Consider the following 25,393-nt stretch of genomic DNA (forward strand, 5'->3'; position numbering starts at 1 on the left):
TAGGCAGAACAGTACCAGCACGTCCGACGCTGTTCTTGATGTGAATCGCTAGGTATGGCCTGTCATGGCCACGGGTTACATCGAGGTGTGCCAGCCTCTTCCCTGGTGTCAGATGTTTGACACAGGCCCATACGCTCGGACCTGGAGTGGTTGGTGGTGGTATGGGTCCCCATCGGACGAGACGAAGCCAGTACCCAAGGGGCCGAGTGAGACGGAACCCGTGTCCTTGAGGTCAGGCGAGACGGAGCCCGCGCCCTTGGGGTCGGGCGAGACGGAGCCCGCATCCTTGGGGTCGGGCGAGACAGAGCCCGCACCCAAGGGGTCGGGCGAGACGGAACTCGCGTCCTTGAGGTCGGGCGAGACGCAGCCCGCACCCCAAAGGGTTGAGCGAGACCTTTTAATACGTCTCGAGCCATCCGGGGAAGTCAGCGCGGGCGCTAACTTCCTTGCTTTGGGTATCCCTAATATTGATACCCGACAGTAGCCCCCGAGCCTGCGGAGGAGTAGAATACTCCTTTGGAGGCTTTTCCGGACGGGAGGACTTTGAGGGCTTTGGCCTTCTTTTTGTAGCCCGCGACGTGTCCTGGTAGGATGGTGATTCCCTTTTGTCGCGGTCGGTCTTCTAGGGGGCATGTAACCGTAGGATTCGGGAGATCATAAAGATTGTTCCCTCGAGCCCCTGCGCGTAGCAGGGGTCCGGTCGAGGGTCAGCTCATCTTTGTGATCGTCATCCCTCAAGTGTTTTTTTCGATAAAACAGAGGGGCTGAGCCGTGCCACATTTTCCTCGATGGACGAAACATGGTGCTCGGTGAGTTGTTAACGGGCTAGTCCGAGTGGGGCCCCGGCTTCCCGCTAGTGGGCCCATCCCTTTCCACCCCTCACTCTAAAGGCACCCTGGAGTGGCTGTGAATCCGTCGGAGGGCCAGCCTTCGAACTCCGGGGCCTGAATGGGCCGTAGGAGCATTTCAGCTTTGTATCACTCCTTACCTGTGACGGTTCTTGGCGCATCGACCGGGCGAACCATCATCCGGCATGTCCTTTGAGGGCACGACCAGAGATAGCGTGCGCACGATCTTCGGAGGGAGGTGACGTGACGCGACGCAGCTGGCGCGTGAATCTAGGCGAACGGTTCACCTTCTTGCCCCGCTCCGTCCTATAAATAGCGGCCTCCCCGATCATGTTTCTGCACACCAAAACCATAGCCTTACCTTCTCTGTTTCTCTGTCGTCACCGTTCGGATCTGTCGTGCTTGTTAATCCACCGCCAGAGCCCTAGATCTGTAGCTTCCGCTTCTCCACCGCTGCCTTTGCTTCTCCGCAGCCGCCTCCATTCTCCATGGATTCATGGTACCGCTCCGATGTTACCCATGCGCACATGGAGGGTATCGTCAAGCGTGGTCTTCTCCGCATGAGGACCGATGCAGCGGAGTGGCTCGTGCCCGGCCGTGAGGATGCGTCGGCGTCGCTCGACGGCTACGTCGTCTCCTTCGTGCCCTTCCACGAGCACAGACTCGCGGTTCCCCCCACTCGTTCTTTCAGGGTCTGCTACACCACTATCAGATCGAGCTACAACACTTGAACCCCAACGGGATCCAGCACATCGCGGCCTTGCGATGTGCGAGGGGTACCTAGGGATTGAACCCTACTTCGAGCTGTGGAGATATTTCTTCTCCATCTCCTTGATCAAGGAGAGAGGTCGGGAGACCCCGGTGCCGATGGGATGCGTGGGCATCCACCTCCAAGAGCAGCGGGCGGCCGAGTACATGCCCTGCCAGCTCTCCAGATCCAACAAGGGTTGGCACTCGCATTGATTCTACCTGAAGGATGACCCTGCCGCTCCCTTGTCGGTCTTCTCAGGGCGCCTGGTCGAAGAGGTATCGCCGTCATGGCCGTGGGGGCAACCTGTCAAGGAGAAGAAGAGGATGCGCGACCTCCTTGAGGCCATCGCCTTCCTGAAGACCCACGGCCTCTGTGGGGTCGGCGTCATCGGGGGGTATCACGTGAGGAGGGTGGCGCCGTTGATGTCGCGCGTCCTCCCGCTGTATGGGATGATGCCTGGCGCGTAGCTCGTCGGGACGATGCTCGCCCAAGGGCTGCTCCGCGACAGCAAGGTTGCGCAGCGCATGAAGGAGGCCACGGGGGAGGCCGACGCCGTGTTCCTGATCCCGGGGCATCCCGTGATGTGGCCGGACGCGGGCTTCATCGAGCTGCCGGCAGGGTTAGTCTTCCGGGACTCTGTCGCGCCGCTACCAGAGCACGCATTCGTGAGGGCGGCGAACCGTGCCGTGGAAGAACAAAGGAAGAAGGACGACGAGGAGAGGAAATGACAGTCGAAGCAGCGAGGGAAGCGGCGTCAAGGTTCGTCGGACGAAGAGGAGGAGGAAGAAGAGGAGGAGGAGGATGATGGCTCCATGTCGCCCATCCTGTGGGATGATCTGGACGCCGGGGACGAGGACCCGCCTTCGCCGCAGGCGGGGCCCTTCCTGCGGCATGCCATGGGGCAGGGGGGAGGACGCGCCCCCAGAGTTGGTGGAATCAAAACGCCCGCCCCGTCAGGTCCTTCGACGATGGCCTCGGAACCGGAGGAATCAGGCCGCCTCGCCTCGTTTGGGCCTTCGACAGCGGCCCCGAAGCCAGCAAAAATTGGTCGCCCCGCTCCGTCCGAGCCCTCGGCGACGCCTCTAGAGGCGGCCATTCTGATTCATCCGAGCCCTCCGTGCCTAGGGAGGGCTCGAAGCAGCAATGTGCCGACGAGGAGCAGCCGAGGTCGGCCAAGCCGGCCCCAAAACATCCTCGCATGATGGCGTCAGGGTGAGTCAAGAGTTTCTTCGTCCTTTCATCTTAACAAATTTTTGTCGCGAACTGACCGTCATGTCCCTTGCAGCGTCAGAGGACGTGGGAGTCTCCTACGGCTTGCTCTAAAAAAGAGCCTCCTCTGGCAAACGCACCAGGAGGAGGCTGGCGCCGCGCCAATGGTGAGCGTGAGTGGTGTTGGGGTGGCCACGGCGTCGACTAGGGAGATGCAACCGATGGCTACATCCACGGGAGAGCAGGCGAAGGAGGGCTGAAAGTGCATTTGCCCCCTATGTGGGTTTTGGTGTATTGATGACATCCAAATTAGGGACTAATGTGATCTTAATGAGATATGTTGCAGCTATTAGTCCCATGAAAGATTCAAAGAGTATATAAAGATGAAATGGTATCCCTCAATTCTTGAAGTTGTAAAGGCGGACGAACTCAAAACGATCTACAAAGGTTTTAATTTTGTTTTTGAGTTTAGGATTCGCCGCACTATAAAGAGGGATGCAAGTTTAGTTGGTCTGAGGAAGATAGAGTGCTCAAGCATTTAAATAAAATCAAAAGAGAGTCACTCTAGCACTTCACGAGCACTTAGAATATTTTTCTGTGACTTTTGATGTCGGAAGTCCCGACGTATGTCGGAACTCCCGACAGTCAGAAGTCCCGACATAAGCTAGGAGTCCCGGCACCTGTGCTTCTGACTGCTCGCTGTCTGTGCTCGTCGAAAGTCCCGACGTTCATCGGGAGTTCCGACCGTCGGAAGTCCCGACGTTCGCCGGGAGTTCCGACACTGACCTGACCCAAGCCGGGAGTCCCGGCTTCAGCGGTGCTGGCTGCTTGTTTAACTGAGCTCGTCGGAAGTTCCGACGTACGTCGGGAGTTCCGACCGTCGGAAGTCCCGACGTTTGCCGAGAGTTCCGACACTGACTTTCACCCGTGGACTTCTGACCCGTTGTGTACAGTGTTTTCTGTTGCTGTCGGAAGTCCCGGTTTCGACGTAGATCTGAACGGTTGGGTTTTCACTTGGAGTATAAATACTTCTCTCTTCTCTTCTAACCGTTACAGACTCATTTCACAGTTGACTCATTTCGTGCTGAACAGCTCCCAAGAAACCAAATCACCCATCTCCTTCCCCATTTGCTCCAATCTTCGATTCCCTTAGTTTTTGAGTGAAAGGAGAGTGATTTAAGTGAGAGCATCACTTTGGAAAGCTTGAGCACTTGATTTCTTCGTCAAGCCGGTTGTCTTTGCGTCTATTACTCTTGGGGCTTTGCCCCTAGCCGGCTAGACGTTGCCTAAGAGCTTCCATCTTGTGGAAGAGCCTTGGGAAGTTTGTATCACCCTTTGATTTCTTAGTGGAAAGCTCAAGTGACCTTTGTGGTCGCTTTGAGAGAGGCAATGAGGTGGAAAAGACTCCGACCTTAGTGGTCACCTCAACAACGAGGACATAGGAGCTATTTTGTGGGGTTGCCGAACCTCGGGATAAATTCTTGTGTCCCGCGTGCTTGTTGTTGTTGTTGTGATTGCTTGAGATTACTTGTATGTATTTGTCTCTTTGTCTCCAAAATCTCCATTTTAGGGTTTAGACTCGATCTACGGATTGGAGGCATTAAGGCGTCAAGGGAGTGACCCATCATCTTCACCAAACCACTAGGAAGTGAGGTTGTAAGATTATTTATCCGTAAAGTTAAATTTGGCACTGCTTTTGTAGTTCACTTAGGCGTCGGGACTGCTGACGTTTGCGTCGGAACTTCTGACAACGTCGGGAGTTCCGGCCCAAACGTCGGGACTTCCGACAGTGGCTGACAGAATTGAACTTAGCATTTACAGTAAATTTTTAGATATGCCTATTCACCCTGCTCTAGGCATTGTTAGATCCTTTCAATTGGTATCAGAGCAAGGTCTTCTCTTTGCGTTTCACCACATGAGAAGAAACAATGTCGGAGACCGACAATATGCAAGCCGTTATCGTCGAAATGGCCAAGAAAATAGCTGAAGAGTTGATGAGTACTCAAGTCAAGCTCTTTCAAGATGAAATGAAAAAGATGCAAGATGAGATGAGCAAGTTGAAGGAAGAATTAAGCAAGAAGGTTGATGATGCAATAAGTGGCAAGCATGATATTAGTGACAAGAATGAAGCAAACAAAGATGCCGCTAGTGATATTGGAGCCGGTGAGCATGCTCATGGAAAAGGAATATATTCACACATGAGTTTTGACTATGGACAAATCATGAAAGGTTCAACACTACATACTCCGTCCGTCAATATCGGCAAGCCACCTCACTTTGATGGAACAAGATACACCGATTGGTCTTACAAGATGAAGATGCATCTAATAGCCGCAAGACTTTGGGAAGTTGTGGATGTTGGTGTAATGATTCCTACCGATGAAGATAGAGAGATAACTCCGAAAGAAGTGCACAACCTCCATCAAAATGCACAAGCCGTAGCATTGCTTGTGTCAAGCCTAGCTCCGGATGAGTTTAGAAAAGTGAATGGAATGGAAAGTGCAAAGCAAATTTGGGATACTTTGAAAGTATCATTTGAAGGAGATAAAAGTGTGAGAAAAGGCAATATAGAGTTACTTCATGGTGAATTGGAAAGATTTGTATTCTTGTAAAATGAGACAACTCAATCCATGTTTGATAGGCTTATAGCATTGGTCAACCGCATAAGAGCTCTTGGTAGCAACGAATGGGATGACAACAAAGTTGCTAGAAAGATGTTGAGAACCTATGGAGCCAAGAACAATATGCTAGCGTCCGTGATCATGGAAAGGCCCGGTTATGATGAGATGACACCTCAAGAAGTTCTTTCAAAGCTCAAGCATCATGAGTGTCTAGATGAAGATGCAATCAATGCTCACAATCAAAATCCTAATGCAATGGGATTCAACAAGAGTGCCGCCCTTAAAGCAACTCAACAACATGAAGGTCAAGTTTCAAGTCAAGAAAAGAAAAAGAAAGTGAAGGATGATTCCTCTAGTGGAGAAGAAGATTCCGATGCGGAGGTTGCATTTGTGATTAGAAACCTTAGAAAGTTTATGAAGAAGAAAAGCAACCACAAGACCTATGGTGATGGTAAGAGAAGGTTCAAAAAGAGATTTTGCTATAGATGTGGTCAAGTTGGTCACTTCATAGCCGATTGTCCTAATGAGAAAAAGAAGCACAAGCATGACAAGGATGAAGATAAGAAGAACAAAGGCAAGAAGAGAGGTGAAGCTCATCTTGGAGAAGAATGGGAGTCAAGTGATAGTAACTCAAGTGATGATGAGAAGAAGAAGAAGGGAGCCGCAAACATCGCCATCCACCACTCTTCTTCACCGACCATGATCTTCCCCGACTTAACTTCATCACCAAAGCTCTTCTCCAACCTATCTTCAACACCGAGGCTCTTCTCCAACCTCATCGACAATGACTACTACACCCCAACTTGTCTCATGGCAAAAGGGGAGAAGGTACATACTACACCCGTTTCTTCTAGTGATGAGTATGATAGTTGTGATGATAACATAGAAGAAATTGAAGCAACCATGATAAAGAAATTTGGTAAAAAGGCCTTCACTAAACTAAAAATGCTAATGAAGAAACTAGAGAAGAGGGATAGATGCTTAGAGTTGCAAGGAGATATAATTACTCAAGAGAGAGAAAAACCTTGCACTTGAAGCATCTATCGCCGAGGAAAAGATGAAGGTTGAGAAGTTAACCATTGAATTATCTTTAGCCAATGACTCAATTGGGAAATTGACTAAGGAACATTCCTCGGTTAATGATCAAATAGCTAGCCTTAAGAATGAAAAGAGTATAGCTCAAGAAAGCCTCACAAGCTTGAAAGAAAAATATCAAAATCTTGAGCTAAACTATAGTACTCTTTGGGCTAGCACTTCAACTTCTCCTAAGGCAACCGAAGTCTCTAATGTCTCCACTAGTGATGGTTGTAAAAGATGCTATAAAATTGATGTAAATGCATATGCAACTAACCTTGTTGAGTTAGAGAAGAAAAACAAGGAGATTCATAGGTTGGCAATGATATTAAAGAATGGGTGTAAGTGTCAAAAGCAATCTAACAAGACTATATACAAGTCATCAAGGCACCCATCAATCAAGGAAGGCATTGGCTATAATAGGTATGATGGAAAGGCAAATGGAAGGAATATAATAAATGGTGTGCCTTGTGTGAAGTTCAACAAGGGTGTTGCTCTTGATGAGCTTATATGCAAGGCCAACAACAAGGTATACATTCCAAAGATCTAACCTACAAATACCAAGACAATCAAGACAAAGCAATCCGATGTCCTCAAGCCACAAGCACCACTTCCACGGTGCTATGCTAGTGACTATATGTGTTGTTGGGGCAAGGATGGCAAGATTGTGGTTAAGTAAGTTGGCGCCCAAAAGAGAAAGGAAATTATGAGGAGTGTTTGGGTGCCCAAGTTTTATATGACTAACCCCCTAGGACCCAAATTTTTTTTGGGTACCTAAAACAAAAGCTTAATTCGTTTTTGTAGGAATATTCCTCCGGTGGAACAAGTTGGGTGTTGGATAGTGGATGCACCAATCATATGACCGGAAAGAAGGACATGTTCACATCATTCCAACCGAGTCATGATCAAAGTGGAAATATTGTGTTTGGTGACAATGGAAAAGGTGAAGTACTCGGTTTGGGTAAAATTGCAATATCAAATGATAATTCCATTTCTAATGTCTTACTTGTGAATTCGTTGAGATACAATTTGTTGTCCGTTTCACAACTTTGTGAGATGTGTTACAATTGTCTCTTTATGGATAAGGGTATGGAAGTCTATAGAAGGGAGGATTCCTCTATTGCATTTACGGGTCATTTAAAGGGGAAACTCTATCCAGTTGATTTCACATCAAATAGAGTAAATCCCGAGACTTGTTTAATGGCAAAATCTAGCATGGGTTGGTTATGGCATCGCCGACTTGCCCATGTTGGGATGAGGAACCTGGCCAAACTTCAAAAAGGCGAACATATCCTTGGACTAACAAATGTTTCTTTTGAGAAAGATAGGATTTATAGTGCATGCCAAGCGGGAAAACAAGTTGGAGCTAAACATCCCGTCAAGAATGTTGTGACAACCGAAAGGCCATTGGAGTTGCTTCACATAGACATATTTGGACCCGTCGCTTATATAAGCATTGGTGGTAACAAATATGGCTTTATAATTGTTGATGATTATTCTTGTTTCACTTAGGTATTCTTTTTGCGTGAAAAGAGTGAAGTCCAAGGAATCTTCAAGAAGTTTGCGAAAAGGGCCCAAAATGAGTTTGATGTCAAAATCAAAAGAGTTAGAAGTGACAACGGGATGGAGTTCAAGAACACCAACATTGAAGAGTTTCTTGATGAAGAAGGAATCAAGCATAAGTTTTCGGTTCCATACACTCCACAACAAAATGGTGTTGTGGAGAGGAAGAACCGAACGCTCATAGAAGCCGCAAGAGCAATGTTGGATGAGTACAAGACTCCAACCAACTATTGGGCGGAAGCGGTTAACACGGCATGTCACGCCATCAACCGCTTATATCTTCACAAGATAAGAGAAAAGACCGCCTACGAACTTCTAACCGGTAAAAAGCCTAAGGTGCACTACTTTAGAGTTTTTGGATCCAAGTGTTTCATACTTAACAAGAAATCCAAAAGTTCTAAGTTTGCACCAAAGGTTGATGAAGGTTTCATGCTTGGTTATGGTACTAACGAACATGGATATCGTGTTTTCAATAAAACCACCGGTTTGATTGAAATTGCGGTAGACGTGACTTTTGATGAAACCGACGGCTCTCAAAAAGAGCAAGTTAATGTTGAGAATGTAAGTAATGAGGAAGCCCCACATGAAGCAATCAAGAAGCTTGCTATTGGTGAAGTAAAGCCCGTTGAAGACGAAGATGAAGACCATGTTGTGCATGATGATCTTGATCCAATCATTCATCATGTCTCATCAAATGAACATGGTGAAGCTTCCGCAACAAGAGATAGTCAAGATGGGAGATGAAAAGAAGCACAAGGTCATTCTCATGAAGATGGTGTCAACAATGGAGGAAGTAGTGAGGTCAACCCTCCACAAGCTCATGATTGTGATCTTCCAATCGATCATGATCATGATGATGATGATGATGGCCCTATCCAAAGATCAACTCAAGTGCCGCATCCTAGAGTGCATCAATCCATTCAACGGGATCATCCCGTTGATAACATATTGGGGAGCATTCGACGAGGGGTAACTACACGTTCCTGTTTAGCAAGTTTTTGTGAATATTACTCGTTTGTTTCTCCTTTGGAACCTCGTAGGGTGGAAGAGGCACTTGATGATCCGGATTGGATGATGCCATGAAAGAGGAGTTGAATAACTTCACTCAGAATGAAGTCTGGTCCTTGGTGGAAAGACCCAAGCAAAATATGATTGGAATCAAGTGGGTTTTCTGCAACATGCAAGACGAGCATGGCGTGGTAACAAGGAACAATGCAAGGTTGGTGGCTCAAGGATTCACTCAAATTGAAGGCTTGGATTTTGAAGAGACCTATGCACCGGTGGCTAGGCTAGAATCAATTTATATTCTACTTGCCTATGCCGCCCATTATGATTTCAAGTTATATCAAATGGACGTGAAGAGTGCATTTCTCAATGGCCCCCTATCCGAGTTGGTGTATGTAGAGCAACCACCGGGGTTTAAAGACCCCAAGTATCCAAACCACGTCTACAAGCTCGACAAGGCGCTCTATGGGCTCAAACAAGCCCCTAGAGCTTGGTATGATTGTTTAAAGGATTTCCTACTCAAACAAGGTTTTGAGATAGGAAAGGCCGATGCTACTTTGTTTACTCGCAAAGTCAATAATGATATCTTTGTTTGCCAAATATATATCGATGACATAATATTTGGTAGTACTAATGTGGCTTTTTGTGAGGAATTTAGTAGAATTATGGCAAATAGGTTCGAGATGTCCATGATGGGAGAGTTGAAGTTCTTTCTTGGATTCCAAATCAAGCAACTCAAGGATGGCACGTTCATAAATCAAACCAAGTACACCAATGACATATTGAACAAGTTTAACTTGGACAAGGCCAAGTCCATCAAGACACCCATGCCAATCAATGGACATCTTGATCTTGATCAAGGAGGAAAGGACGTCGATCAAAAGGTATATCGCTCCATGATTGGATCACTCATTTACCTTTGTGCATCTAGGCCCGATATTATGCTTAGCGTGTGCATGTGTGCAAGATTTCAAGCTAATCCGAAAGAATGTCATTTGATGGCCGTTAAGAGAATTTTTCGGTATTTAGTGCACACTCCTAATCTTGGCTTGTGGTATCCTAAGGGCTCCACTTTTGAGTTACTTGGCTATTCCAATTCGGATTATGCCGATTGCAAAGTAACCCGAAAGAGTACTACCGGAACTTGCCAATTTATTGGTCATTCCTTGGTGTCTTGGAGCTCTAAGAAGCAAAATTCTGTTGCTTTATCCACCGCCAAAGCCGAGTATGTGGCGGTCGGCGCTTGTTGTGCCCAACTACTTTGGATGAAGCAAATACTAAAGGACTTTGGATGTGAGTTAACCAAGATCCCACTTATGTGTGACAACGAGAGTGCCATTAAGTTGGCAAACAACCCCATAAACCACTATCGAACAAAGCACATAGACATTCGGCATCATTTTTTGAGAGACCACGAAGCCAAAGGAGATATCGCCATTCATCATGTGAGCACCGAAAAACAATTAGCCGATATCTTCACAAAGCCCCTAGATGAGTCAAGATTTTATGCTTTGAGGAGTGAACTAAATATCATTGATTCTCGTAACGTGGCTTGATCCCTTGCACACACATTTTGTTTGATCTAGTTAGGAGAAAAGAATTGTGAAAACATTGTGTGCCACTTTCAAAAACTAGTTTGTAATTTTCATGAGTGACTATTGTCTTGTATTGGATGAATGAAATTTAGTCACCTGTGAAAATATGAGTGTCCATCAAATTTTTGCCCCACATGGTAGAGCGAGTGTAGGTTAAGGTGTTTTTCTATTTCCCTGCGTCGGAAGTCCCGACATTCGTCGGAAGTCCCGATCGCCGGAAGTCCCGGCGTACGCCGGGAGTTCCGACGCAGATCTGGCTGCGCCGATCCATTACCCGACTCCCTTATAACCGGCCCTGTTCTATTTTTTTACTGCGGTTTGGTTTCTCTTCCTCTCCCGACGTCGACGCCGCCTTGGCTCCGCACTCCCCTCCCACCGCCGCCCTACCTCGTGCTCTGGCCTCCTTTCTTCTTCCATCGCCGCCGGAGGTCTTGCCGGTAGTGCCGACCGCCCTCCCTCCCTTCCACCGCCCGTGCTCTCGTTTTCTTCAGTTGGTGGAGGGGATTCCATTGGTGGAGGAGATTCCATTGGTGGAGGAGATTGTGCCCGTGGATTTGTTCGTCGATGACTGCGATTCGTTTCTTCCCTTCCGTTCCTATTTCAAGGTACTACCATGGTGTTCTAACCCTAAATCCAAATGTACCTTATGTTTTGCCTCTATTCTTTCTTCCTCTCTACTCCTCTATCTCCCTTGTTTGGATGTGTGTTGTGATTTGAAGCCCCATGAATGGGATGGTCACCGTGTGCGCCGGAAGTCCCGGTGACCGTCGGGAGTTCCGACCGTTGGAAGTCCCGATGTTCGCCGAAACTCCCGGCTGTCGGAAGTCCCGACTTTGGCTGGGATACCGACCCTATGGTGACCACTCCATTCCTGTTTCTTCACTTCTCGATGTTCGGTCACCTCTCCTTGTCCTGTTTCTTAGTTCCATTTTGTGTTCTATGCAGTCATGGATGGTGGTAGCAGTCTCTCGCGCCATCGAGAAAAGCGTTCCAAGAAGACTCAAGATCGCGCCGCTGTTCCGAAGTCGCCTGGCCACACCAAGGCGTCTTACTCGTGTGGTGGTGCTGGTGCTTCCTGTGGCCGTGGCCATGGCGACTAGGGGTCATCAGCTACTGCCCCTCCTCCTGCTCCTGCTCCTGTTGGGGCTGAGCCGATGGTTGATGAAGAAGAGGAAGCGCTGGACCGTGTCGGCCGCACCCTTGCTGTTCCACCGCTTCGTACCCCGACTCGAGGGCCGCCGGGGACACTTCAGCTAGTTCCATTCACCGGTGTGTCGCCGGTCATGAGGGAGCCCTCCATGGCTCCGAATCCGGCTGGTGGATGGACCCCTCCCCTTCCAGTGAATTATCGTCACCGAGTCAAGGACATCCGGTACAACAGAGGAAGGAACCTGTATGCAGAGGATGAAAAAGATCTCCGCCTTGAGTATCGTTTCTGGCACCCCTTCCATTATGATTTCTATGATTCCATTCTTTATCGGAAGTTTTTGACGAAGAAGGAGCCACCGGTCCTTCAGATGAAGTGCATTGATGCATATTCTCTTGGCAAGTACAAGGAACCCGAGCTAGAGCAGATGGTTCAGGATATACAATCAATGGGGCTGAACTATCTGCTACAGTTTCGGAAGAATTGGAATAACGAGCTGATTTGTCAGTTTTATGCTTCCTATCATCATGAGAGAGACCAAACCGATGCTGTGGACTTTATTCATTGGACCACTGAAGGCAAGCACTATAAGGTGGACTTTGTAAATTTCTCTCGCCTTCTTGGTTTGGGTCACAGCGACCGAAATGCAAATGAGTTGACTGAGTATGAGGATCTTGCTTTGGAGGAATATCAACACATGTATCTAGAGGGTCACAGGGCTGATGGACAAACCACATTTCTGAAGCCATATTATTATGTTTTGAACAACATCCTGAGACAGATATTGTATCCGAAGGTAGGTGACTCCACCTTCCTTCGTGATGATTCACAGAAGGTGCTTTAGAGATTTGGAGATGAGTTTGAGAAGTTCTCCATCAGTCGCTATATATGGAATAAGATTCATGATGCTATTGAGGATCCGGTAAAGCATCTTCCCTATGCACTGTACATCATGCATATCATAGAGCATGTATCCGGCATCCATTTTCCCTATGACTCTGAGCATAAGGTCCTCAAAATATCCAACAAGACCTCTATCATTGCTGCTAGAGAACTCAAAGAACAAGCTGAGGCAGCCCAAGCTAAAGGGAAAGGTCCTTCGGGTTCTCGCTCTCGCCGTGCTACTGCCACCACCAATGCTGCTGCTGCTCGGTCATCCAGTGACGCGCCCCTCTCTTCGTCCTCCTCCAGAAAGAAGCCCAGCAAGTTCAAGTTTCTAATGACCTACATGTTTGGACAGTGTTGTGCTAGTGCTCAGCGTGAGCACGACATGCAAGAGAGGCTATATCGATTGGAACAGCAAGCAGGAATTGTATCTTCTCCTCCGCCGCCATTTGTGCCTCCTCATGATCCGTTGGCTTTATATGATGAGGCTTGTGCGGCGTACGACGATGATGTTTCTTCACACCCACATGGCAAGGGGAAAGCAACTGAAGACGATGAGGAATATCAAGAGGAAGAAGATGATGAAGACGACGATGGTGAGGAAGGTGACCAAGGCGATGATGATGACTCCGATGATGAGTAGTTGGTTTATCATGCGGCCTACCCCTTTTGGCACTTGTTGACAAAGGGGGAGTGTTAGGCTTTGATTTATTGTAATAAGTTAGTTGGTCCTTATGTTTTGGAACTTTAAAACCTTTAGCGTGTATGAACTATGTCGTGTGGTGGCAACTGTGTGATGGACAACTATCTATTTATATGTGTGTGATGGATGATTGTAGGATAAGCTATGTTTTAATCTATCTTATTTGCTTGTGCTTATCTCTACTTGTCATGATGAATGTTTTTTTTGTATGGCCATGTGTTACTTAAAGTTTCTACTTTGAAATCTTGGCCATCATAGTTTTTTACTTGTTGTGTGAAATAACATGTCATATTGCATCTCTTTTCACTGATACTTATTTGTTCACACATACTTGTTGCACCCCACAGATTGCAAAATTTAGGGGGAGCTTTTGTCTTGGTGTATGCAAATCATGTAGACATGATTCCAATTGAAATTCAAATTCATGCATACATCAAGGGGGAGCTCTCCATAAATTTTGGGGTTCAAAAGTTTTAAAATCTTTCATTCTTATAAAAGCCTAAGTTGGTTGTCATCAATTACCAAAAAGGGGGAGATTAAAAGTGCATTTGCCCCCTATGTGGGTTTTGGTGTATTGATGACATCCAAATTAGGGACTAATGTGATCTTAATGAGATATGTTGCAGCTATTAGTCCCATGAAAGATTCAAAGAGTTGATAAAGATGAAATGGTATCCCTCAATTCTTGAAGTTGTAAAGGCGGACAAACTCAAAACAATCTACAAAGGTTTTAATTTTGTTTTTGAGCTTAGGATCCGCCACAATATAAAGAGGGATGCAAGTTTAGTTGGTCTAAGAAAGATAGAGTGCTCAAGCATTTAAATAAAATCAGAAGAGAGTCACTCTAGCACTTCACGAGCACTTAGAATATTTTTCTGTGACTTTCGATGTCGGAAGTCCCGACGTATGTCGGAACTCCCGACAGTCGGAACTCCCGACATAAGCCAGGAGTCCCAGCACCTGTGCTTCTGACTGCTCGTTGTCTGTGCTCGTCGGAAGTCCCGACGTTCGCCGAGAGTTCCGACACTGACCTGACCCAAGCCGGGAGTCCCGGTTTCAGCGGTGCTGGCTGCTTGTTTAACCGAGCTCGTCGGAAGTCCCGATGTTTGCCGGGAGTTCCGACACTGACTTTCACCCGTGGACTTCTGACCCGTTGTGTACAGTGTTTTCTGTTGCTGTCGGAAGTCCCGGGATCTGCGTCGGGACTTCCGACGTAGATCTGAACGGTTGGGTTTTCACTTGGAGTATAAATACTCCTCTCTTCTTTTCTAACCGTTACGGACTCATTTCACAGTTGACTCATTTTGTGCTGAACAGCTCCCAAGCAACCAAATCACCCCTCTCCTTCCCCATTTGCTCCAATCTTCGATTCCCTTAGTTTTTGAGTGAAAGGAGAGTGATTTAAGTGAGAGCATCACTTTGGAAAGCTTGAGCACTTGATTTCTTTGTCAAGCCAATTGTCTTTGCGTCTATTACTCTTGGGGCTTTGCCCCTAGCCGGCTAGGCGTTGCCCAAGAGCTTCCATCTTGTGGAAGAGCCTTGGGAAGTTTGTATCACCCTTCGATTTCTTAGTGGAAAGCTCAAGTGACCTTTGTGGTCGCTTTGAGAGAGGCAAGGAGGTGGAAAAGACTCCGACCTTAGTGGTCACCTCAACAACGAGGACGTAGGAGCTCCTTTGTGGGGTTGCCGAACCTCGGGATAAATCCTTGTGTCCCGCGTGCTTGTTGTTGTTGTGATTGCTTGAGATTACTTGTATGTATTTGTCTCTTTGTCTCCAAAATCTTCATTTTAGGGTTTAGACTCGATCTACGGATTGGAGGCATTAAGGCGTCAAGGGAGTGACCCATCATCTTCACCAAACCACTAGGAAGTGAGGTTGTAAGATTATTTATCCGCAAAGTTAAATTTGGCACTGCTTTTGTAGTTCACTTAGGCGTCGGGACTGCTGACGTTTGCGTCGGAACTTCTGACAACGTTGGGACTTCCGACAGTGGCTGACAGAATTGAACTTAGCATTTGCAGTAAATTTTTAGATACACCTATTCACCCCCCTCTAGGCATTGTTAGATCCTTTCAAGGGCGCATTCGGGGCGCTCGTGGTGGGCGCGGTGTGGCCAGTCGTGTCCTCAACGTCGTAGGCAGAGGAGGCACGACCGAAGCCGCTGTCCGTGCAGGTGGCCGTGTCCGTGGCGGGGCAGACGGAAGGGGGCGCACCTGAGGCATCCTTCGCGGATGTGGCGATAGGGTAGGCCTCCATGTCCGCATCACCCGGCCCCTCTATCGCTAGAGGAGCCACTTTGGAGGAGCTGCTGCCGTAAGATCGGTCAGCGCCTCTTGAGGTTGGCACGGGGATGTCCTGGTCTCTGGTCTGGGTGGCTGCCCTTGATGAAGCGGCAGAGGAGAGGGAATGGGGAGCGTCCACACGGAGGTTGGGGATGCGGTTCGCGCCCTGACCACCATGTTGAGCTCGATGCGCGACATTGTCGCTTCGGTTGGCCAGATATGATATGACCCTGCTTCCGACCCCCATGTTCTCTTTCCACGCCTTTAAGTCTTGTCTTCTTCATAGATTCTTATGGCCTACAGCCGAGAGAAGTCCCAGTTCCTTGCTGCGAAGACGCGGTGGAGTGAGGGGCTGGCCGCACAGCACCCTGCCGCCCGTCAGGAGGTGGCTGAGCTTACCCTTGCTGCCCGGGAGGTGGCCAACCTCCGAGTCAGGGAGAAAGACGCTTATGACGATGCCCACGAGGCCGAGGAGAAGTTCGCGGCCCTGATCGAGAGGGCGCGCACGGACGCCGTGGAGGCCGAGCGGCTACGGAAGGAGTGGGACGATTTGCTCCGGGCCGTAGAGAAGCTCCGCACGAGGATTGACCTAGCTTGCCAGGAGCGCGCCGACGCTCAGCAGCGGATCGACCATCTCAAGGATGAGCTTCAGCGGGAGAGGGACCTGAAGGTTGCAGCCAAGGGCATGTCCGCCGGGCTCGCCGCGGCGGTCGGTCAGCGCCAAGAAGAGGTCTGGTGCCTGGAGGCCGAGGTGACCCGGCAGCGTGATGAGGTGCGCAAGCTTCGGGCGGACGTGGACGGTAAGTCTCCGGTTTCCCTTGTTGTCTTTTCTCCCTAGAATCCGTGGTAAGCCTTTTGACACGGTCGGTACGTGAGTTGGGCAGGTCTCGACGGTAAGCTCGGGGCGAAGGTGGTGAAGGGCTGCGACCTAGAGAAGGAGCTCAATGAGGTGAAGGACACCCTCCAGAAGGAGAGCGACGAACATGACAACCTGCGCATTGCCGTCCAGCTGGTCTGTGACGAGCTTGAGCTGGCCCCGGAACAGGAGACACGCTTGCTCGCGGTTCGCTCCACTCGGATCACGGACCGGGCACGTGATATGCGAAGGGGCGCGCTTCACTTTGGCGTTCACCGATCGTTCACGATCGCCCGTTCTCATTACGAGAACATCGATCTAGCGACGATGAGCCAAGGCTTCACGCCTGTCTATACCAACGCTGAGCGGGACGACATCGAGAAGGAGGTGGCCCCCTGGCGCATGACCTTTCTGCCAAGATAGAAGATGAAATCATCCCTCGAGGGGTTAGTTTAGTCAGATAGGTTAGGTGGCGCATTTTTAATAAGCGAACAAGTTCCAACCCTCCTGTTTCATTTAAACAAGCTTGTTCTTTTATTTTGGTTAAACAACTTTGTTCTTTCTCCCTTTTTATGTGTAAAAATGGTTAATGCGTTCTAACCCTCCCTGACCGTAGAGCTTGAGGTGTGGGCGAGAAACTCTGATCCGCTGGTAAGCAAGAGTGCCGTAGCCGCTGGGGCATAGGTTTCTTGCAGTCCGACCAGTTTTACTCAGCGTTCATTTCCACAAAACTTGTCTCTACATTTTTAACGTGAGAAAGGGTCGGGCACGTCGACTATTTCAGAAAGGATATATATACCCTTATCGGCCCCCGAGTGAGGCCCGACCCCTTGCCATTGCCAGGGTCAGGTTTCACTTAAAGATCCAGGAGCGATAGCGAAACTGGTAAGAGGAAGCGTTTTTTTATTTCAGAAACGTTATTCTTAGTTTTTGTACGCACCCCTCCCTAGGATCCGAGCCATCGTCCTGCTACTGCGCATTCGGTCTCTTTGCGAGTTCAACTTCCCTCGAGCCTCCGCATGTTGCAGGGGTTCGATCGAGGGGTCAGCTCGTCTTTGTGATCGTCACCCCTCAAGTGTTTTTTCGATAAAACAGAGGGGCAAAGCCGTGCCATGTTTTTCCTCAATGGACAAAACATGGTGCTCGGTGAGCTGTTAACGGGCTCGTCTGAGTGGGGCCCCGGCTTCTCGTTCGAGGGTCCAGCATGGGTCAGCTGGTGACCGACTCTAGATTCTCAGTGGCCAATCCATATAGTTCTCAGGTCCTTTCGATCGGTCCCGAGGGCTCGTTGCCTTTCTTCAAGGAAAAACCACGGACTGGGAACCAACCAAGACTCAAACATGGGCCGTGATGCCCGTGGCGCTCGTGCGCCTGGGTACTTGCTGCTAGTGGGCCCATCCCTTTCCACTCCTCACTCTAAGGGTGCCCCGAAGCGGCCTTCGAACTCCTAGGCCTGAATGGGCCGTATGAGCATTTTCAGCTATGTATCCCACCTTACCTGTGACGGTTCTCACGCCTGTCTACACCGACGCCGAGCTGGACGACATCGAGAAGGAGGTGGCCCCTCTGGCACAGGACTTACCTGCCGAGATGGAGGATAAGATCATCCTCCTAAGAAATTAGTTAGGCAGATAAGTCAGGCGGCGAACTTGTAATAAGTGGACAAGCTCTTAAATTTTGTTATGGCCAAACAGATTTTTAGCTCTTCTCCCCTTTTTGTATAAAAAGGTTAATGCGTTCTGGCTGTAAAGCTCGGGGTGCGGGTGAAAAAACTCTGATCACGCTAGTAAGCAAAAACACTATAGCCTTTGGGGCGTAGGTTTCTTGCAGTCCGACCAGTTTTACTCAGCGTTCGTTTCCGCAACCCTTGCTTCTAAGATCTTAACGTGAGAAAGGGTCGGACATAGAGAATGTTTGCCGGGTAGATATACTCTTTAATGGGTTCCAACTCTTTCCGTAGTTAAGGTTTAAAAAGCTCGGGGTGCGGGCAAAAAACTCTGATCACGCTGGTGAGCAAAAACGCCGTAGCCGCTGGGGCGTAGGTTTCTTGAGGTCCGACCAGTTTTACTCAGCGTTCGTTTCCGCAACCCTTGTTTCTAGATCTTAACATGAGAAAGGGTCGGGCATAGAGAATGTCTACCGAATAGATATACTCTTATTAGCTCCTGAGTGAGGCCCGACCCCTTGCCGTTGCTGGGGTCGGGTGTCACTAAAGATCGAGGAGTTGATAGCGAAAACCGATAAGAGAAAGCGTGCGTAAATTAAGGGTAAAAGCGACGTAGTTGTTCGATGTTCTAGACATTGACGAAGACTTCACCGTCAATGGTCCTGAGCCCCTTGCCTTTACTAGGGTCGGGTGTCACTAAAGATCGAGGAGTCGATAGTGAAACCAATAAGAGAAAGCGTGCGTAAATTAAGGGTAAAAGCAACGTAGCTGTTCGATGTTCCAGGCGTTGACGAAGACTTCGCCGTCGATGGTCCTGAGCTTATAGGTGCCTGGTCAGAGCACCTCCGCGACAACGTATGGTCCCTCCCACGGTGAAGAGAGCTTGTAGCAGTTCTTGTTGCTCTGGATGAGATAGAGCACCAGGTCCCCAACGTTGAAGGCCCGACCCCGCACTCGACGGCTATGGTACCGACGTAATGCTTGCTGGTACTTGGCCGGGCAGAGGAGGGCAATGTCACGGGCTTCATCTAGCTAGTCCATGGCATCCTCGAGGGACACCTTGGCTCCCTGTTCGTCATACGCCCTAACCCTTGGCGCTCCATAATCGACGTCGGTCGGGAGGATAGCCTCAGAACCGTAAATTATAAAGAATGACGTGTAGCCGGTGGCCCGGCTGGGGGTCGTCCTCAGGCTCTAGAGCACCACGGGAAGCTCCGTGACCCATCGTCTGCCAAACCTGTTCAACCGGTTGAAGATCCTAGTCTTGAAGCCTTGTAGGACCATGCCGTTCGTGCGCTCGACCTGGCCATTCGTGCAGGGGTGCGCCATGGCGGCCCAATCGACGCGGATGTGGAATTCATCGCAGAATCAGAGGAACTTTGTCCCGGTGAACTACGTGTCGTTGTCCACGATAATGGAGTTCGAGACTCCAAAGCGATGGTCGATGTAGCACGGCTTGCTCAGATTTGATCGCGGAGATCGATCGAGCCTCTATCCACTTTGTAAACTTGTCTACGGCGACAAGCAAGTGCGTATAGCCCCCGGGCGCCCTCTTGAGAGGTTCGACCAGATCGAGCCCCCAGACCATGAACGGCCACATGATGGGGATTGTCTGGAGTGCTTGGGTCAGCAGGTGGGTCTACTGAGCGTAGTATTGACACCCTTCACAGTTGCGCACAATCTATTCAGCGTCGGCTACTGCGGTCGGCCAGTAGAAGCCTTGTCGGAACGCATTTTCGACCAGGGTCCTAGGTGCGGCATGGTGCCCGTAGACCCCACCGTGGATATCACTCAACAACTGCTTTCCTTGTTCGATGGGGATGCAACGCTGTAGGATCCCGGTGTGGCTTCTCCTGTAGAGCTCACCCTCAATAACGATAAAGGACTTGGCGCGATGCGCGAGCCGCAGAGCCTCTGTTTTGTCCATCGGTAGCGCCTCACGGAGGAGGTAGTCGAGGTAAGGCGTCCTCCGGTCGGTCAGAGGGTCAGGCTCTGTTGCTGGATGCTCGTCAAGCTCCATGACTTTGGCATCGGACGGAGCCGCCAGCTGGTTAGCCCTCGAGCCCTGGGCAGGCGGCCCATCATCGGTCTCTTCCGGTTCCTTGTAGCGGACTGAGGGCTTATACTGATCGCTGGCGAAGATGCCCGTTGGCACCGGCTCTTGGCCAGATGTCGTTTTTGTCAGCGTGTTGGCCACCTCGTTGAGACGCCTCGGGATGTGATTGAGCTCGAGACCGTCGAACTTGTCCTCCAGCTAGCGGACCTCTCGCCAATACGTAACGATCTTGGCGTTGTGGCAGCTTTATTCCTTCATGACTTGGTCAATGACCAACTGGGAGTCGCCCCGGACGTGAACTCATCGGATACCCAACTCGATGGTGATGCGTAGGCCGGTTATGAGTGCCTCATACTCGGCCACATTGTTGGAGGACGGGAAATGGATGCGAACCATGTACCTCATGCGTACCCCGAGGGACGAAATAAAGACCAGCCCTACGCCGGCACCTTTCTTCATCAGCGATCCATTGAAGTACATCGTCCAATACTCTTGGTCGACGACTGCTGGCGGCATTTGGATCTTGGTCCACTCTGCAACGAAATCAGCCAGCACTTGGGACTTAATGGTCATCCGAGGGGCATATGAAATGCCTTGACTCATCAGCTCGAGGCGTGAGATAAAGCGACTGAGCGCGGCGAGGCACCCTGTAACTTGTTGTACCCCTTTATGTTCTAGATCAGGCCCATCCTCATGATAGCCGAGATCTTCTCCGGGTTGGCTTTGATGCCACGCTCGGAGACGATAAAACCCAGCAGCATAACCCTTGGGACCCTGAAAACACACTTTTCGAGGTTGAGTTTGATGCCGTTTGCTCAGAGTTTCGCAAAGGTCTGCTCTAGGTTGGCTATGACCTAGTCAGCCTATTTGGACTTGACCACGATGTCATCCACGTAGGCTTCAACGGTCTGCCCGATGAGATCTCCGAAACACTTGAGCATGCAGCATTGGTACGTAGCCCCCATGTTTTTCAGACCGAACGGCATTGTGACGTAGCAGAATGATCTGAACAGAGTGATGAAAGAAGTCGCGAGCTGGTCAGACTCTTTCATCACGATTTGATGGTACCCGGAGTACGCATCAAGGAAGCAAAGGGTTTCGCACCCTGAGGTCGAGTCGACTACTTGGTCTATGCGTGGTAAAGGAAACAGATCCTTTGGACACGCTTTGTTGAGACCCATGTAGTCAACACACATTCTCCATTTTCCACTCTTTTTCGCATAAGAACGGGATTGGCTAACCACTCAGGATGGTATACTTCCTTGGTGAACTCGGCCGCCAAAAGCTTTGCAATCTCCTCGCCGATGGCCCCGCGTTTCTCCTTGTCAAAGCAGTGTAGGCGCTGCTTCACCGGCTTGGAGCCTGGCCTAATCTTCAAGGCATGCTCGGTGACTTCTCTCGGAATGCCTAGCATGTCCGTGGGTCTCCACGTAAAGATGTCTCTATTGGCGCGGAGGAAGTCGACGAGCGCGCTTTCCTATTTGGAGGAAAGTGTGGTGCCGATACGCACCACTTTGCCCTCGGAGCCGCTAGGGTCTATGAGGACCTCCTTGGCGCCCTCTATAGGCTCGAAAGACCCGGCTGACCGCTTAGGGTCGGGCGCTTCTTCGACGACCTCCTTCTTGAGGGTCGCAAGCTCTTTGGAGGCGACAATTGTCGCGGTGTGTTCGCAACACTCGACCTTGCACTCATAGGCGCACTGAAAGGAGGTGCTGATGGTGATGACCCCGCATGGACCTGACATCTTCAACTTCAGATAGGTGTAGTTGGGGATGGCCATGAACTTCGCGTAGCATGGACGTCCTAGGACGGCGTGGTAGGTTCCGTGGAACCCGACCACCTCGAAGGTAAGGGTCTCCATCCTATAATTGGTCGGATCCCCGAAGGTGACGGGTAGATCGATCTGCCCAAGTGGCATGGCCTGCTTTCCAGGCACGATGCCTTGGAAAGGCGTCCTGGTCGGCCGGATGCACGATCGGTCGATGCCCATGGCGTCGAGCGTTTCAGCGTACATGATGTTGAGGTTGCTGCCTCCATCCATCAGCACCTTGGTGAGCCGCTTTGTGCCGATGATCGGGTCAACCACGAGTGGATATCTTCCCGGCTACGGGATGCTTTCTTGGTGGTCGGTCCGATTAAAGGTTATGATAGACTCCGACCATCAGAGGATGGTAGGCGCGGCCGGCTTGGCCGTATAGACCTCGCGGCACGCAAGCTTCTAGCAGCGCTTGGAGTCGTATGCCGCCGACCCTCCGAAGATCATGAGCTAGCCATCCAGCGTCGGAAATCCACCATCCTTCCCCTCGGCGTCGCCTGCGGCCGGCTTGGGCTCCTTCCTATGCAAACCCTTGTTGGAGCCTCTGGACAACACTGTTTCATGAGGACACAGTCCTTGTATAGGTGCTTTACGGAGAAAGCATGGTTTGGGCATGGCCCTTCGAGCAGCTTCTCGAAGTGGTACGGGGTACCCTTGGTGGGCTTCCGACCCCCCTTGCGGTCGGTAGTGGTCACGAGTGAGTCCTCGCGCTGTAGTTTGTTCTTCTTCTTGTTGGGCAGTTGGAGGCGTCTTCGCTGGCGTCCTCGTCCCGCTTGGCCTTGCCTTTGGGGCGGTCGAAAAATGCCTCGACCGCCTCCTCGTCCGAGGCGTGGCTGGTGGCGATGTCGAGGAGCTCCTTGGTGGTTCGCGATCCCTTACATCCCAGCTTATAAACCAGGGACTCGCAGGTGGTCTCGGATAGAAAAACACCTATGACATCGGTTTCGACGACGTTGGGCAGCTCGTTGCACTGTCGGGAGAAGCACCGGTTGTACCCACGAAGAGTTTCCCCGGACTTCTGTCGGCAGTTTTTGAGATCCCATGGGTTCCCAAGACGCGCGTATGTGCCCTGGAAGTTTTCCACGAAGATTTCTTTGAGGTCCGCCCAACTTTGGATTCGGTTGGGCGGAAGGTGTTCCAACCACGTTCGCGCCGAATCGGCCAGGAACAATAGAATGTTGCGGATAATGAAATTATCACTATCCGCTCCACCGGCTTGGCAAGCAAGCCGATAATCCTAGAGCCATAGTCCGGGTTTGTTTCTCCGGAGTATTTTGGGATGTTGGTCGGCGGTCGGTACCGCGGTGGGAAGACGACGTTGAGGATGTGTCGGCCAAAGGCCTAAGGTCCCGGCAAGTCGGGGCTCGGGCTTCGGTCCTAGCCACTGTCGTAGCATCCGCCACGACGAGGATGGTAGCCACGGCTAGCCTCCTCCCTCTCATTGCCGCGGGCACGTCTACGGGCATCCAGGGTGTCGCGCATGTCACGATGGAGGCCGAGACGCTCATGCACCGGGACCTCAGCGCGCAGCCTGCCGCCTCGCTACGCCTAGTAGACTGACACGTCCTTGTCGGATCGCTCTGAGGGCGTGCGCTGGCTAGCATCGAGCTCGCGTCGTCGGGACAACAGCTCTCAGCCTGTTGCGCCGCCGGACGCTTGAGTAGCGTGCGAATCTCACGATGGGCCCGACGATCCTCAGGTGTCGCGGGCTCCAGAAGCCCCCAGAGTAAGGCTGCTGCGGCAGCGACGTTCTGGCTTGCCTGGATGAAGTGTGGGTGGGCTTCGTCGTCCTCGATGATCCTCCGGTTCACGTCGTGGACCATAGCACCTGCACGCCCACCGTCTCCGTGGCGCTCGATCTCTCGCTCGAGCTCCGCGCGTTCCTACTCGAGCTGGAGTCGTGCTTCTTCGAGCTCTTAGTGTCGCGCCCTCAGCTGCTCTACCCGCAGGCGAGGCAGGGCCCCTGCATCCCCCTCGACCTCATCATCGAGGTCGTCTGTTGGAGTAGCCCCTCCCTCGTGTATGCTTTCAACGTATCCCTCGGGGGTACCTGCCATGAAACATTCTCGCGAGGGGTGATGGCTCTCCCTGCTAGAGTTAGAGTTGGAGGGCGACTCCGATCCTCCCGCGAAGAGGTCGTGGAAAGATTCTATGACATATTCGGTCATCCCAAGAACTCGTCATTCGTAGGGGATGGGGGCGTGCACTGTGCCACAAGGTGTCCAACGATCTCTACGGCGTTACGGAGACCGGACGGGAGCGTTGTCGGGGCTCTTCAGATGAGGTATTTCGGGGAGAGCGGCTCTCCTCCGGCAAGCTGCGTCATGACGTTGGCGAAGGAGAAGGTGAGGCGGCGCAGGTCCTCCCGGGACGGTCGGGGTCCCAGGAAGGCGCCGAGCTGGCCCTCTAGCCTATCGTAATCGAAGCCTTAGAGCTGGTCACTCCCTGGGGCGCGGGCCTCCGGCGCATGCAGCTACAGCTCCTCAAGCGCCTCGGCGATCACATCGAGGCCGACGGAGTGGAGAGGTTGGACGGTGGCGGGAACTTGCGCCAACTCTCCCTCCATCGTAATGATGAAGTCCAGGTTCCCGAAGTGCACGTGCGCGCCCAGGACCCAGCTGACGCCGTGACTAGCCATCGAAAGGCCTGATGTGGACATCGAGACGCGCAAAAAGCCCCTACCTGGTGCGCCAACTGTCGGTGTTTTCGGACCATCGATGAGTAAATTTGTATTTGCGCGTCTGACTCGGATGGTGTGCTCAGAGGACACAAGGGTTTATACTGGTTCGGGCGGAACGTCCCTACGTCTAGTTCGCTGCTGCTTGTGTTACCGGCACTTGGTTTGTAGTAGGGGTTACTAACAGACGAGAGAGGTAGAGAATCCCAAGCCTTTGGAGGAAGGAGTGAACGGGTGCTAAGAGCTCGCTTACCGCTCAGCTGTGTGCTCGTGTCGTGCTCTTGTGTTCAGATCTTATCCCCTTTTATGGGGCGCCCTGCTTCCCTTTTTATAGGCGAAGGAAAAGCACAGGTTACAGCGGAGGAAAAGGAGAAGAACGAGAGAGAAGAAGGCTTTCAGGATCGTTGGGTCCTTCTTCTCCTTTATGCGGGTCCCGCCGATCCTGTAGATGTCAATTGGGACGGCTCCATATCGCGGCCCTGTTCGTCACTAGTGCCATGCGCAGGCGTCATCTGCCGGTCATGGCGTTCCACTCCGTCCTGGCAGACGTCGTGGTGAACTGACGCGCTTGTCAGCATCTGTACGAGGATTAGGCAGAACAGTACCGACACGCCCGTCACTGTTCTTGATGTGAATCG

General features: G+C 50.8%; 1 protein-coding gene across 1 annotated transcript in view; it reads left to right on the forward strand.

Annotated features, from left to right (window-relative positions):
- The window catches only part of LOC136528897 (pentatricopeptide repeat-containing protein At5g16420, mitochondrial-like), a 29,386-nt gene that overhangs the window by 3,175 nt on the left and 818 nt on the right, over positions 1–25,393 (forward strand). The window lies entirely within an intron of this gene.

Source organism: Miscanthus floridulus, chromosome 19, assembly GCF_019320115.1.
Source record: "Miscanthus floridulus cultivar M001 chromosome 19, ASM1932011v1, whole genome shotgun sequence".
NCBI lineage: Eukaryota > Viridiplantae > Streptophyta > Magnoliopsida > Poales > Poaceae > Miscanthus > Miscanthus floridulus.